This window comes from Delphinapterus leucas, chromosome 15 (genome assembly GCF_059928025.1).
Source record: "Delphinapterus leucas isolate spDelLeu-1000000601 "Yukka" chromosome 15, BTC_Dleu_Yukka2, whole genome shotgun sequence".
Lineage (NCBI taxonomy): Eukaryota > Metazoa > Chordata > Mammalia > Artiodactyla > Monodontidae > Delphinapterus > Delphinapterus leucas.
This window is the reverse complement of record NC_143143.1, coordinates 2,234,928-2,248,280: the sequence shown is the minus strand read 5'-3', so window position 1 is coordinate 2,248,280 and position 13,353 is coordinate 2,234,928.

The window sequence follows — 13,353 nt, the reverse complement described above, 5'->3', positions numbered from 1 at the left end:
GCTGTTTTCAGTTTCCTAGAACTTGCTTTCTGTCACTCGACATTACGTTTGTGATAATTACCCATGTTGATCTATTACGTCTTGTTTATTGATGACACTTGCGTATAGAAGTCTATGGTATGAATACGCCCTGGTTTACTCATCTTTCCCCAGTGGATGGACATTTAAGCTGTTTCTCTTTGATAGAGTTTCTCTTTTTATGTCCCCGGTGTACACGCACATGTGAGATTTCTGACTCCTGACCACATGCGTATTCGGCTTTACTGGGTGCAGCCAAGCTGCTCTCCAGGAAGGCCGGATGGATTTCCACTCAATCAACAGGGCACGAGAGTTGCTTTTCCCACACATTCTCTCCGACGTTTAATAGTGTCCAACTTCCTTATTTTAAACACTCTGACAGGTGGGGAGGGGAGAGGGCCCTCAAGATTGCTTTCATAGTGTCATTCTTTGGCCATCTCTGTTGGAGGTATGAAAATGCAGCACAGGGAACAAAAACCAGAGGAGGAACCAGATTTAAGAGAGCTGAAGCTGGAGGGTCTCCCCGGTTCCAGCTCTCCAGAGACCTCGCCACCGGGACTGCCGTCCCCACCATCCCATCTGCCATTTCAGTAAAGCAGAGTAACCCAGTCTAAGTATTTTGAGAATGAGGGATGGCGTTGGCAAGATCTGGGTCCACCTGTTGCCTCTAAGACTTTCCTTTGTTATTCATTTATTTTTAATTTTATTTTATATTGGAGTACAGTTGATTCACAACGTTGTGCGTTAGTTTCAGGTGTACAGCAAAGTGATTCAGTTATACCTATACATGTATCTATTCTTTTTCAAATTCTTTTCCTGTTTAGGTTATTACAGAATATTGAGCAGCGTTCCCTGTGCTCTACAGTAGGTCCTTAAGACTTTCTTTAGACAACTGACTTCACTCTCTGAACGTCAGTTTCATCAACGGTCAAAAGTGGACAATAGGGCTCCCCCGGTGGCGCAGTGGTTGGGAGTCCGCCTGCCGATGCAGGGGATGCGGGTTCGTGCCCCGGTCCGGGAAGATCCCACATGCCGCGGAGCGGCGGGGCCCGTGAGCCGTGGCCGCTGAGCCTGCGCGTCCGGAGCCTGTGCTCCGCAACGGGAGAGGCCACGACAATCAGAGGCCCACGTACTGCAAAACAAAAAAACAAACAAACAAAAGAAGTGGACAATAATTCTTACCCCATAGGACCTGCAAGGGCAAAAAGAGACAATATTTGCAGAGGACTTAAGGCATCACTTGGCCTCTGGTGTCCAGAAAAGGCCAGCTATTATTGTTAATAATCAATAGTATATTGAAAGGGTTGGGTCTGGACTCTGGAGGCGCTCACTGTCTGGGTTTCTTTCCTGGCTTGGCTGCTCGCTTGCTGTGTGCCTTGGTTTTCTCACCTGTAGAATGGGGACGCTATTCATACCAATCGTGAAGATCAAGAGAGATCATTCACGTAAAAGACTTAGTGCATGGTACATAGTAAGTGCTCAATAAATCATGGCTCCTATTCCTAACAGAGCAGATTATCAAAAGCGGAACTACCCTGTGATTTGGATGGAATCTGTTCAGGAACCTTGGCCTGGAAGGTCACCAGACTATGAAGATTTCACAGTGCGGTGCAGCTCATTCAATGTCTTCCAGGCTGTGAGAGCTCTGTTCTCCTTCCCATTGACTTTGGCAACAGGATGAGGGCTGGTGCGCCCAGTGGAAAGCACCCCAGGGACCCAGTGGTCCTTCCACCCCTGCCTGGTTCTGTGGCATAACAGCAGGTCTGGCCTCCAAAGGCCTGGGCAGGTTTTGGGTGGAGAGAAAAGAGGGAGCATCAGATGACAAGGGGGAGTCCCTCGTGGGAGAGCTGCCTCACGCACGGGCCCAGGAGGAAAACACGTCGGACCTGCCGGGTAGTGGAAATGACAGCAGGAAGCAACATCAATTCTCTTCTCTTCCGAGGTGTCCCCTGCCAGCACTCTGAGTGATAATAAATCACTCATTTCTGACATGGTTTATTTTGCAAGGCATTTTTATAAGAAACATCCAGCCATCTCATCTCAAGTATAATTTAAATGCAGGGAAAAAACCCTGCAATGTTTATTATTAATTAAGCAGGATTACAGAACCCACTCGGTAGAAACGGGCTGAGGGAAGCAGACATCATCCCAAATATTTGACACCAGCCCCCAGGCCTTCCTGGGAGGGGCTTCCCGACAAGATTCCTTTTGTCATAAATCCAAATATCTATTCACGCCTATCTGCATTTTGATGCTGGAATTGGATACTCCGTGTGTGCTGATGTTGGAATATTTACTGACAGTTAAAATTTCATGTTCTCCGGATTGATGTTTGTGCATAAGGACAGATGACCAGCGTCTTGCAGGTAGTTTGAACAGGTGTAAAGATTATTTAACACCGGCTTCTGCTTTCTGTCTTTATCCTCCAGGAAACGGGAAATCAAATCTCCAGGGGCTCTCCAGGGTGGGAAGTGAAAATAAAATCCTATAAATAAGTCAGTTGTGTCTCCTGGTGGTCGGGAACGGGCTTTTTCTTTTATGATCTCGTTACTGTTCCCAATCTATGAATTCTAAAAAATTTAGAGACGATTGGAAATATTTAAATGTTTTAAAGACTCTGCTTCGGAAATGGAGCTGTAACATGGCCACATCCAGAGTGCCTTTCACAAGCCCGTGCTGTCTCTGGGAGGGCCTTTGCGGACAGTGCCCGAGCCCCAGCAGTGCTGTGTGTGACCTGCGTAAGAACCTGCAGCTGAAGACCCGGATGGACCAACACCCACGACTGGGGTGTCACCGGGGCACCCAGAGTTATCCTGGGGGACCACCACCTAGAGCACTGTCCTTGGAGCATGGACAGCAAGGATCCCCAAAGAGCGGCGTGCACGAATGCCTGCAAATTGCTAGACGGCTGACGCCAGCTCTGGTCATTCAAAAAATGTGACCCCACAGTGTCCTGCTCACAGCTCATGAATCATTCCTTGGTCGTCCAGGGACGAGGGGTGAGGGAGACATCCTCCCCAGGGGCCCCAATAAGGGGTGCCTCACCTGTAGAGAATTTTGAAACAATAATAAAACCAATTCAGAGTCCATCTGCTTTTGATTATCGCCAGACACTGACACTTCTACACAATGCCTGTGATAACACATGCTTCCTCCCCAAAGTCCTTTCGTTGGTTTCAGTTCTACACAGTTACCGTTGGGCTTCAATGGTATAGCTTCAGATCGGCACAGTCGTCTGACTCATCCTCTGATAAACATTATATTCAACATGGAGGGTTATACAATTTGCCCCCAACACTCAGGAACTCGGCTGCATGTGCCCATTTTAAGAGGAAGTTCGCCAGGGTTCGGAATTTTGGGGACTTGTTTGGGGTGCAGTTCAGGTCCCCGACTCCCGTGATGCTACCTATTCCTGTGTTTAAACAGTTGATTCAAAGTAAACAATAGGGGCTTCCCTGGTGGTACAGTGGTTAAGAACCTGCCTGCCGATGCAGGGGATACAGGTTCGAGCCCTGGTCCGGGAAGATCCCACATGCTGTGGAGCAACTAAGGCCCTGCGCCACATACTGCTGTCCCCAGCACACCTGAACCACCACCAGTGGGGTGTGTGCTGTCAAGTTGGGTCCTATAAGCACGTACCCTGGGTGCTATAGCAGAGACCGCGATAGACATTTCTAAACAGTGAATTCCATAGTTCATTAAGTACAAAAGTCACCAGTGCTATGAAAGAGGATAATGTTGGAGATGACCATATCGATTGTCTATTGCTCTGTAACAAGTTTCCACAAAGCTTTGTGCCTCAAATGAATGAACATTTGTTATCTCCGTTTCTGTGGTTCAGCTGGGTGGGCCTGGCTGAGTCTCGCATGAGGTTGCAGACGAGGCGTCGGCTGGCGCTGCATCGTCTGAAGGCTCGACTCGGGCATCAGGAACCACTTCCCAACTCACTCACTGGCTCTCCCTTATCGTGCAGACCCACGCGGAGGGCTGCTGGAGTGTCCTCACGCTGTGGCAGCTGGCTTCTCCCAGAGTAGGCCACCCAAGAGAGGAGACCAGGAGGAAGCCACAGTGCCTTTTATGACCTAGTCTCAGAAGCACACTTCTGCCATATTCTGTTCAGCAGAAGTGAGTCGCTAAGTCCAGTCCACTCTCAAAGGAAGGGAATGAGGCTCCGTTTTGGAGGGAAGCACGTCAAAGGATTTATAGACTCATTCTAGAACCCGCACACCAGCTCTGAAGTGAGAATGGGAACTAATTAGGGAAAGAAACAGGAAGGAACGTTCCGGGCAGAGGGAAGGAACGTGTGCAAAGGCTATGGGGTGGAAGGAGCAGAGTGGTTGGAAGGCAAAGAGGAAAACGGCTCCAGCTGAGGAAGGGGAGGGTCTTGCCCGCGTAAGGATGTGGGGTGTTATCCTAATAGTAAGAGAAGGGTGTGCGTCAGAGTACTGACAGGACCCAACTGTTATTTTTAAGGGTCTTGATGGTGACCAAGTGAAGACTGAGTCCGACGGAGTCAGGAATGATGAGAGATGGACCCATTAGAAGATAATTACCATAACCCACACTGCAGGGATGAGGGCTCGGCTGGGGTGGGCCTGGGGTGGAAAGGTATTTACTGATTGACTCAGGGGATGAGAGGGAGACTTCAGAGATGATGCTGAGGTTTCTGGCTCGTGCAGCTGACTGCGGAGGTGGTGGGTGGTGCCGTCTACTCTACTCTGAGAGGGAAGCGCTGGAGGAGGAGTGAGTTCCAGGAGCAGGACCAGGAACTGAGGGTTACCGTGCTTAGCTTGACAGCCCTGGTGACATCAGGCAGAAGGCTGAGCGTACGAAGCGGGAGTTCCGGTTTGGGGATTCGTAACTGGCCATGGGTTTAGCCTTGTAGGGAAAGAAAGATAGTAATTTAGAGAAGAGAGGAAATAAGGTAGAAGATGGCGTTTGAATCCCTTCTTTTCTAGCTAGATCGTTCTCTGCTTTCATGGTTCCATTAAACAAAGCTACTGTCTTGCTTAAGCTACTTGGGTTTCGGTTGGGTTTCTGTCACTTGCGTTCAAGACGTTCTGACAAACACACGCGGCTACTCGAGAAGAGCTTCCCTGCCTCCTAGAACAGTAAACCAGCTTTTCTTGCCACTTGCAAAACACAAAAAAAAAAGATGCAAAAGTTCTGAATTTGTATGCAGATGGAGATGGGTGGCGGTGGCCTCTGGTTCAGCAGCAGCACCTTGTCCTCTTTTTAGAAAACAGAAACTTTCCACTTTATACAAATGGTGCACTGCAGGATGGCGGCCTGAGGCAAATATTTCCTTCTTCTTCTTCTCCCTCTTTTTTTTTTTTCTTGCTGAGTATTAAGCAAGATTTCACTTGCCATGTAAATGCTTCTATAACCTTTGACACAGTCATTTCAGATCTTTCCTCCTGGGTGAAACTTTCAGCAGAAGGGCCTGGGCAGAGAAGTCTAATTAGCAAGAAGGTCACCCTCCCACAGGTGATCAGAATTCAGAGTGTGTGGGTCCCTCCTGGCAACTGGTTCTGGAAAGAGCAACTGATGGAAGCCAAACGGGGCGGCCTCATGTGGCAGCATCAGGTACCTGGTCAGCAGGTCAGTCCTGGGAGGTCATGACACTGGGTTGCTTTCTTAGAAGAACACAAATTACCAAAGACCTGGCACGTTGGAACAGAAAGAAGGGTACTAGACAATGTGGCCTTGAGTGTCATTTTGGATCCCACAATAACACTCCTAGGAATAATCATCTATGAGGCATTTATCACCTACAAAGTGTTTTCACGTACATTGCTCACCAAGCCTTCTACTTAGAGCAATTCCCAATCTTTACGGGACCTAACTCCTAAACAAACCTCCGGGGTTCAGAAATCCTTGTTCCATCAGACCCACCTTCAGCATTTTAGAGTTTAGCATATCCTGAGAGAAAGCGGCAATGTCTCTTGAATTCTCAATTGGCGCATAGCCAACCACTCCGCTACGTCATGGCTTAAAACAATAATCATTTATTATCTTGCAGTTTCTGGGGGTAAGGAATCTGGGAGCGGCTTAGCTGGATGGTTTTGGCACAGGGTGTCTCATGGGTTTGCAAATCAGATGTTGGCTGGGGCTCTGGTGATCTGAGGCTCCCCTTCCAAAATGGCTCACGCACAGGGGGCTCACTCTGCAGGGCTGCTTGAGTGACCTCATAACATGGCAGCTGGCTTCCTGCAGAGTGGGTGGTCCAAGGGAGAGAGCCAGGCAGACGTCCCAATGCCTTTTCTGACCCAGTCTCAGAAATCACATACCACCATTTCTGCCATATTCTGTTCATCAGAAGTGAGTCAGTAAGTCGAGTCCGCACTCAAAGGGAGGAGCATTAGGCTTCATCTTTGAAGGGAGGAGTATCAAATAATCTGTGGACATATGTTAAAACCAAGTCTCTTTAAGTCAAAGAGCTAGAGAAGAGGCATCAAGTAAGTTTACTTATTCATTGAGCAGGGAATAGGGAACCCAACTCCATCATAAACATTGCATTTTGCAGTGAGCAGTTTTTAATCAGTGAGGGTCCTAACAGGAAACAGATGGTGAAACATCTCAAAGACACAGAAAAAGCAATTGACAAAATACAGCACCCATTCATGAAAAAGAAAACCATCAACAGACTAGGAATGTGAGGGAATTTCCTCTACCTGATGAAGTACATCCACAAAAAGTCCACAGATAACATCATACTTAATGGTGAAAGACTGAGTGCTTTCCCCAAAGACTGGAAGTGAGGCAAAGATTTCCCTTCTCACCACTTGTATTCAGTATTGTGCCGAAGATTCTAAACAGTGAAATAAGGTCCCCCCAAATTAAAGGCATCCAGACTGCAAAGAAAGAAGTAAAACTTTTTATTCACAGATGGCGTCATTCTATATGTAGAAAATCCTAATGAATACACACATACACACACACACACACATACACCCACACACACCTCCTAAAACAAGTAAATTTAGCAAGTTTTCAGGATTAAAGATCAATACACAAAAATAAATTGTATTTTTCTATATTAGTAACGAACAATTTGAGCATTAAATTTTTTAAAAGTTCATTTGCAATAGTATCAAAAAGAATAAAACACTTTGGAATGAATTTAACAAAAAACTGTGTAAGATCTATACACTGAAAACTATAAAACATTACTGAGAAAAATGAAAGAAGATGTAACTAAATGGAGACATATTCCAAGATCATGGATTGGAAGATTTAATATTGTTAAGATGTTAATCTCCTCAAATTGATCTATAGATTCAATGCGACACCACTTCAAATTCCAGCAGGAATTTTTGAAGAAACTGACAAGGTGGTCCTAAAATGATGTATGTGAAAATGCAAAAGACCTAGAATTGCCAAAACAATTTTGAAAAGGAAAAACAAAGTTGGAATACTTATACCACCCAATTTCAAAACTTACTATAAAGCTACAGTAATCAAGGCTATGTGATTTTGCAGTCAGGATCAGAATACTGACCAATGGAACAGAAGTGAGACTCCAGAAATAAGCCTGTACATTTATGGTCAATTAATTTTTTGACATCTTTATTGGAGTATATTTGCTTTATAACGTTGTGTTAGTTTCTGCTGTATAACAAAGTGAATGAGCTGTACGTATACATATATCCCCATGTCCCCTCCCTCTTGCGTCTCCCTCCCACCCTCCCCATCCCACCCCTTTAGGTGGTCACAAAGCCCTGAGCTGATCTCCCTGTTCTAGGCAACTGCTTCCCACTAGCTATCTATTTTACATTTGGTAGTGTATATATGTCAATGCTAAGCTGAGATGAGGTCAATTAATTTTTGACAAAGATTCCAAGGCAATTTAATAGGGGAAAGGGTGGTCTTTACAAAGCTGGTGTTATAACAGTTGGATATTCATATATTAAAAAATTAACTTAGGCCCTTACCTCATACCATATATAAAAATGAACTCACGGTGAATTATAGACCTACATGTAAGAACTGCAATTATAAAACTTCCAGGAGAAACCACAGAACAAAATCTTCCAGACTTTGGGTTAGGCAAAAGATTTCTTAGGTATGATACCAAAAGCATGAACCAATTGTTAAACTGGACATCATTAAAATTTAAAACTTTTGCCCTTTGAAAGACACCATGAAGAAAATGAAAACACAAGCCACAGTCTGGGAGAAAATATTTGCCAGTCACATATCTGATAAGAACTTGTGTCCAGAATATACAAAGAGCTCCTGCAACTCAATTAGGAGACGATCTAACCAAACTAAAAGTGAGCAAAAGACTTGATGGACATTTTACTAAAGATGACATTACAAATGCCTACTAAGCACATGAAAAGACACTCAACATTATTAGTTACTAGGGAAAGGCAAATTTAAACCATAAGATACCGTGACACACCTGATACTGATAAATGGCTATAATTGTTAAAAATCAAACAATACCCAAGTATAGGTGAGAATGTGCAGAAATTGGAACCCTCATTCATTGCTGGTAAAAATGTAAAATGATATAGTAGCTTTGGAAAATAGTTTGACAGTTTCTTTAAAAGTTAAACATAGACTTACCATGTGATCCAGCAAATTCCACACCTCAGAATCTGCCCAAGAGAAATGAAAACACAGCTTTATTAATAATAGCCCAAACCTGTAAACAACACAAATGTCCATCAGCGGGTGAATGGATAAACCACATGTGGTGTATCTGTACCATGAAACACCGTGCAGAGCAAAAAGGAACAAAATACTGACGCATGCTACAACATGGATGCACCTCAGAAACGTTACGCTGAGTGAAAGAAGATGGGCATAGACGATTATACATCGTATGATTCCATTTATACGAAATGTTCAGAAAAGGCACATTCCGAATATTGCATAGAGCTACAGCAAACAGACTGGAGTGAATTATAGGGGGTAATGGAAATGTACGGAACAGGATTGTGGTGGTCAGCTTACTAAGAATCACTGAATTGTACACTTAGAATGAACTTTATGGTATGCAAATTATGCCTTAATAAAGCTGTAAAAAAAAAAAAAAAAGAAAGAAAAGAAGAGCCAGAGAAGGGAGGCTGGTGATGCAGTTCCTAGAAATCAGTCTTGGAGCAGAGGGGCTGGTGGAGAGTGTGGAGCATAGATCTGGAGAGGCAAACGTAGAATATGCAGCCCACAAATGATTTCTGCGTGCCCTGCATCTTTCCCCCACTTTTAGTAACGGCGCTACAATCTTCCTTGGGAGAACTGCTCCAGCTCTGCCAGGGTGTGTGATTTCTCACGCCTGCCTGCAGGGAGAAGCAGATGACCAGGGTCCAGCCAACCAATGCCAGTCCTAAGGGTTTTAGCAGAGTTACCGGGAAACTATTGCTGCTGGTTTCTAAGCAGGTAACGTAAAAGATTGCCACTGCTGGAAGACAATTTTCCCACCATCAAAGAGGTCATCACAGAGGAAAGCAGAGCTGCGAGATGGAGGAAAAGAGAAAAAGACACTACGTCTTGAGGTCCAGCCACTCTTAGACACTTCAGCTGGGTCATCGAATTCCTCTCTGTGATTCCATCCGAGTCTGTAAGGTTTCTGTCACTTGTCACACACGCTCCTAACTCTACTTCATCCGGGCTCACTGCTCTGCACTTTCCCTCCTCCTGCTTCATCTTCCCCTCACGTCCTTTCCATTTCCCCTCCTTCGTTCATTCTCACCTCCTACCATTAGGCTTCTAAGTACAGCCAGGTGAAGGGGAACCAGCCACTTACTACCCACTGCTTATCAGCTACGGTAAACTTGTTGGACAAGTGACTTGCTTCTCTGAGCCTCTGTTACCCTGTCTATAAATCGGGGACGATGACATTGACTTACACATTTGCCAGAAGGATGAAATGAGGCAATGGATGCTGAGTACCTGTCACATAGTAGGTTTTCAATAAATGTAACGATTATTACTAATCATTATTATCTTGGCATTAGTGGCCCAAGAGGTCATATTTGGTACTAGAATGGTTGCAGAATTCGGTATACGATCAACCCTTCTGTGTCATGCCCTGGTGAAGATGTCTGAGTTGACTCTTGGGTCCCCCTGGGATGGCCAGTATCACTGGTCCATGTCTCCCTAAAGGTGGGACAAGTTGGAGAGCAATTAGCTAGAGTTGAGGGCAAGGAGGCTTGGAGTTGTCAGCAATACTCAAGGTTCCTCTCCACGGCGATCGCATCTAATGCTCCCCGAACCGCAGCACACACAAGGATCACCTGAGAATCTTGTTAATGTGTAGATTCTGACTCAGGTGGTCCTGACGGTTTGGGAGGAGGGGCACGGGGCCTGAGGTGGTTTTTCTAGCCGGTTCCCAGGTGATGCCTCTGGTCCACAGACCACACGTTGAGTAGCAAGAATTCCAAAGCCCTGGTTTTCATATCTGGCTGCACGTTGGAACCTAAAAAACTGCTGATGTCTGGTTCCACCGCAGGAGGGTCTCTTTAGTTGGTCTGGGGTGTGGCTGGGGCACCTGCATTTGTCAAGGTGTCCTCAGGGACAAGGGGGATGGGATCCACTGTCCTAAAAGAACCTTGGTCTCTTTCCCTACACGTCCAAGAGAGAGTTGCTTTAAACACCAGAGGGTGAGATTGACTTTTCTTTTTGGACCCTTCTAGAAGTACCCACACACACACAGAAAGGAAATAAGTGACTCACAGCTCGAACCCTCACACACTGAAATATCAACAAAGGTGACAAATGCAAGTCGAGAAGGAAAGCTGTGTAAACCCTTTAACCTAATTAAGATGCCTCGGTGGTCCTGGGGCAGGGGAGGTGTGGGCCGTGAGCTCCATTCGGGAAGCAGGGCAGTGACATTTCACTTAGGGAAAAGGAGAGCACCTCCACAAATCAGGACCTCGGTGACACCCTGAATATTTTCAGGGAGGCTTGAATGTTAATGTTTGCACGCTGGAAAGGTCTCGTTCCTGGGGAAATGTTATCCCTGGCCCTCTTGGTCTGGAGTTGCCCCTTTGTCTCCACTTCTGAGGTTCCAACTTGGGCCTGTCGCTCTATCTCTCGAGATGCTAGAAATTCAGCTTCTGTCTTCAGAGCTGTGAGCAGGACAAGCCCGTGCCTGGTCCTCGCGGAGGGCAGAGCGGGGTCAGCCCCCGAGGGCAGAAGCTGCTTTAGCTACACGCAGCCATCGCTCCCATGTCGACCAGAACCTGGAAAAACTAGGAGAGAGCGCAGGGACAGAAACAAGATGTGGGAATCCCTTCAACAAGCAGCACAAAACATTCATGTCTTTTAGGAGGCAGGTATTGGAGGGAGCATTTTAAAAATTGTTGTTTATTTTTTTAGTAAAGTTCCCCCACATTGAGTTTTTTCCCATTGTGGTAAAATAGACTTGGCATAAACTGTACCATTTTAACCATTTCTAAGTGTCCAGCTCAGTGGCACTATGCACATTCACACTGCCGTGCAGCTGTCACCTCTGTCATCTGCAGAACCTTCTCACCTTCTCCAACTGAGACTCTGTCCCCATTACTGACGCCCCTTCCCCCTCCCCCAGCCTCTGGTACCCACCCTCTGCTTTCTGTCTCTATGAATTTGACTCCTTCAGGGACCTCACAGAAGTGGGATCACACAGTGTTTGTCCTTTCGTTTCTGGTGTATTTCACTGAGAATAATGTGTTCAAGGTTCATCCATGTTGTTGCCTGTGTCAGAATCTCCTTCCTTTTTAAGATGGGAGCATTGTTTTGGAGCCTGTTTGAATCCTGGACTGGAGGTAAATGCTCACCCCTCTAGGCCTCAGTTTCCTCATCTGTAAAGTGGGTCGTAATGTGTAGCAGCAGCCAGTGAGGGGTTGTGTTCACTTGTATGTCGCAGAAACCCCACTTCAGTGGCTCCAGCAAAGAAGGTGCCTTTCTCTCCACCTCAACATGTAACAAGATATAGGGAGGATGCCACCCAGGGTAACTTGTTCTACAATATCCTCGACGTCCTAAATGCCTTCTTTTTGTTCCGTCATTCTTAGTGCGTGACTTTCATCTTTGTAATCATGAGAGGGTCACTCTTCCACAGCCCCCTGTCCATGTTATGGGCAGGAAGAAGGGGAACCCAGCAACGGAGAGGAATGGGTGGTGCCTGAATCAAGAGTGCAAAATTTCCCCAAAAAGCCTGCCCAAGACTTCCTCTCACACCTCATTGGCCAGATGTGTCACATGACCACGTCTAGCTGCAAAGAATGTTGGGCAGGTAAGGGGAGCTACCTATTTCATTGTTTGTCTGTCTCATACAAACAATGAACTCGGTAGCGCTGTATCTCATTTCATAGGACATTTTACTTCTTTTTCCAACAGTCTCACTGTTTTAGATTATCACACCTAGAAGGAAAAGTGGATTCTGTTTGTTTTTATTAATGCAGGTTTTTAAAATTTGAGTAGCTTTCCACACTACACAAAATCACGGCTCTGCATAGTACGGAAGGGGGTGTGTGCAGAGAATGCATTTGAGGTAGATTATTGGTGCTGCGCCACTTCACAAGTTGTTCTGGGGATTAGATATTGATGTAGGGAGCATCTGAAATAGTGCCGGCGCACAGGAGGCACTCAGCCAATGATGGTGTCGGTGATGGTGTTGGTGGTGATGGTGGTGATGGTGGTGGTGATGATGACTAGATATGGGCAGAAGCATTTTCAGTGGTATAAACTTTTTCGTAAGACTGCCGGTTAAGTGGATTTCATTGGGAAAACAATCGCATCCAGTAACTAGTTAACAATTGTTGAGCACCCACTGTGTACCTGGCACTTTGCCGGTATTGTCTTCCTGAATCCTCGTGACTCTCCCATGAGCATCCTGATCTTCATTCAGGGGTGTTCTTTGGGGATTGCTCCACTTCCGCTCTAGAGAAGGGGTAGGAAGCTCAGGTCTAATCTGACCAATGTAATCTCATGCCCAGGACCCTGATTAGTTCAGATATGGTCACACCACCCAAATAATTCCATGAACCCCGGGGAGAGTTTTCATGAGGGCTCCACGAAAGAAGCTTTTTCAGTCTCCCGTGACACTTGCCCTCTTTCCATGGGCACACCTCTAGCTCCAGGATTGGTTGGCAGTCATATTACGATTATGATGAAGCTGACACTGCCCAGAAATGGAAATAAACGAGGTACCGTCTCGGTTGTTACCATCGCAAGTTGTTACCATTTTCGGCCCCATTTTACTGATGGGAAGACTGAGGCTCAGCAAGGTCAGCGCTACACAAGTAAGTGGCAGAGCTGAGATCTGAACCCAGGTGGCTGGATGTCAAACCTCAGAACATAATCACTCTGTCGTACCTGTGTAGACTGCTTATTGGTGGAGGT